This window comes from Cucurbita pepo, chromosome 11 (assembly GCF_057944985.1).
Source record: "Cucurbita pepo subsp. pepo isolate OVF chromosome 11, ASM5794498v1, whole genome shotgun sequence".
Classification (NCBI taxonomy): domain Eukaryota; kingdom Viridiplantae; phylum Streptophyta; class Magnoliopsida; order Cucurbitales; family Cucurbitaceae; genus Cucurbita; species Cucurbita pepo.
The window spans coordinates 10,237,795-10,240,886 of NC_141808.1; the positions used below are offsets into that span (position 1 = coordinate 10,237,795).

Genomic DNA, 3,092 nt, shown 5'->3' on the forward strand with positions numbered 1-3,092 from the left:
CACAGGTGCCCCTTCTTCCAATGGTACTATAATTCCTATTCCTATCTCTTTATTCCCTCTTTTGGTCTATCTACATTCCAGGAAATTCATACGCTCTCTGGACGGAGCAAAAAGTGGAGTCTTGGTCAGAGCAAGCCGCCCTATTCTATTACCAGACATAATTGGGAGAAGCTCATCCGAAACTCGAGCTAGAAACGCCTCATTTCGTTTCGTTCCCCTTCTTCATTTCCTTCTTCTTTCATCCAAGGGAGACTTCTCATATTTTTCATCTTTCTGCGGTGTGCTCTGTTTACTATTCTTTCGTACTCTCTTCTCTTTACCACGCCATAGTTCAGCGCAGCGTGAGCGGGCGCGGAGAAGTAAAGGCCAAACACTCAGGCCTAACGGGAATGAGCAAGGATGCAATGAGAAGATGAGGTGCTCCGGGCACCCCCATTTAGAAAGAAGGATCGAAGGTTTTGGGCCTGTAGCTTTCGTCCGTCCTTCGTCGGGTGGTACTTGTGTGTGGGGTGTGCTACCAGAAATCGGGCATGAAGCTCTCGCCTTACCAACGAGCCGGCAGCTGATGGCTGTTGGTCATGACTACTACCAAAAAGCTCCAATGAAGATGAATATTTCACATGGAGGAGTGTGCATCTTTATCTTGGGTGTTCTTTTGTCGTGCGACCTGGTGGCTTATGTGTGACCTGTGGCCCACGCCTCCTATTTGTTCAGGGCAGGCGGCGTGAACTCTGATTCGATCCGAGTATTCAATCCCGCCGCTGAGATGCTCAGTTGACTCCTTAACCTTGATAGGAAGATGGCTTATTCCATAATTCGTGCATAAGGGTAAGGAACTTTGGATGAACTAATGCGAATGGGTGTAAGCCTCGCAGCTCGGAAACACCCAGTGCTGACCACACTGAGAGAGACGAAAGCGCAGGTAACGCCAGTTGGCGAAGTGGCGTTAAGCATCCCTAGCGGTACGAAAAGAGAGGTCGTGATGATATCATCTACGTCTGTACCGCTCCTCGTGGAGTAGATCCCGCATCCAACCAAGTCTTTGACCAGGGAACGGGAGAATTCCCACTACCGCAGGCAGGCCAGCCGAGCCATGAGCGCGGTGGGAACGGGCTTCCCAAAAAGCCAGCCCGGGGACGGAGTCAGCATAGAATGAAGGGGACGACCCTAATCTTGTGTTGGCAAAGCCAACTTCTTGGGTTGCGGGCGGAGAAGAGCGGACATGGGGACTCGAGTCAGGGCATAGCGTAACTAAGAGAGCCATTCCATTTAGGGCGAGCTCGTGTGGTTATGGGGGCAGGCACGAGCGGTCTGGTGTCCGAGCCAATTGGTCAGACGACGAGGACTGAACTTATTAGATATTAGTATTAGCCGCCTATCCCGAAAGAAAATGGGATAATAGAAAGAACGGTAAGCGCGGGAGCTATAGGATTGGTTTTCCCCCACCGGCAGCAGTTGGGTTTCCCCATCTCTCCTAAACTTCCCCCGGTCTGCGGCCCGAGCTGTATGAGGCAGAAACTCGTCTCATGTACGGTTCGGAGGCCGAGCCCCACCCCAGTAGTAATGGTGCGGCTTAGGTCAACTAACACAAAGAAGATAGAGTTCACTCAACGATTGCCTTTGGGTTCCGAACTCCATATGGGGAAGGAGCGTTGTTGTTTGCGAGGTATCGACCATTTACATGGACCTACTTCTCATTCCATTTGTGGGAATTTGCTGATCTATAAACCGTCCCTAACGAACGATGTGCTCATCTTTGAGCATGATAAAGAACTTTGTGCCGATCAGTTGCCAATAAACTTTCCGGCCTCATATGAGAATGGAAAATAGGAGCATTTTCTACATCAGTGGATGGCGAATCGCGAACATCAGAATTTCTGGTTGACCATGTTCCTAGAAAAAAGATACTTTTGAGAAAGGACGAACACGACTGAAGTAGCTATACATACTAATCCATTTACATATCTATATGCTTCGATTGGAACTGGATGTTCCAGAAGAGGCGGCTGGTATACCACCATAATGAAACTGCCTTTTCTTTTTTTGATTCGGATAGGATTTCTGTTGGCTTCGTTGGGAGGCTCGCGTAGTTTGTTACGTCAGCTACAAAAGGATAAGTTGCGTTGGAATTGAGAAAGTTCCGTGGAGTTCATAATTGCAATAAAGGAGGAGAAGTAGTGGGGCGCGTCAAGGCACTTCTTGGTCCCCGTCCGCCCGGCCTGCCGTCCCGCTCTGAAGAATTCATGGGCCGGAGAGCCTACAGGACAAGGGGCACTACTAACCAAACCAAGCCTAGTTCTCGCCGATAGGGGTAGCTTGCTAAAAAGCCTTGACAACTAGAAGAAAGAGTTGTGGCCACGGCCCCAAGGAGCCTTAAGCACTTGTACAATGCTTCAGTGGCTCTGGGCAACGAGTAGGATGGAGCTACTTTCTCAACTCTTAGTCAAGCGTCCCATATATATTGAGGGAAGGGAAAAAAGGGTCTCTTTCCTCGCCGGTAGAGGTCAATCCCCTATCACCTTCGGTGCCTCCTTGTGGTCCTTCTCTTTAGCTTTTCCTCGGCCTTGAGAGTTAGAGCTAGTTGATAGGCCACCACATCTGATCCATTGAGATTGAATCTTGGATTTCGAACCTCAAGCCCTATCCAGCAAGGGATGGGATTCTTCGTCGGATTCGTTCAAGCCATTGCGAATAAACAATTGGTAGAACTCCGCAACTAGAAGAAGTAGGGGCTTTCTTGTACGCTTCCCCCTATCCTAACAAACAAGCGAAGTTTACCCTTTAGAACAAGCTTTGGGTCTATCTAATCGGAGGGTAGACATTTCTCCCGTAACCTCGATCGCATCTTGTCTCATGTACTTCCCTTTGCCTTTCTGCTGACGCCTTACTTGGACTTGATCCCACCAAATTGAGGCATGAGCCCCAGGCTCAGGAATTGAATCTTTGCATACCTACTCTCGTTCTTTCCAATCAAAGAACTTTTCCACGCTACTTTTTTAATCAATCAAGTCCTCGGGATGCAATCGGCCATGCTATTTAGAACGTCCACTTTGCACGATCTCCTTTTTATTGAAGCCCTTCTCCATTAGAAA

The 3,092-nt window shown here is 48.8% G+C and overlaps 1 pseudogene; it reads left to right on the forward strand.

Annotated features, from left to right (window-relative positions):
- Nucleotides 1–849: 849 nt before the first annotated feature.
- LOC147790245 (uncharacterized) lies at nt 850–1,478 on the forward strand (annotated as a pseudogene).
- The last annotated feature ends 1,614 nt before the right edge of the window (nt 1,479–3,092 follow it).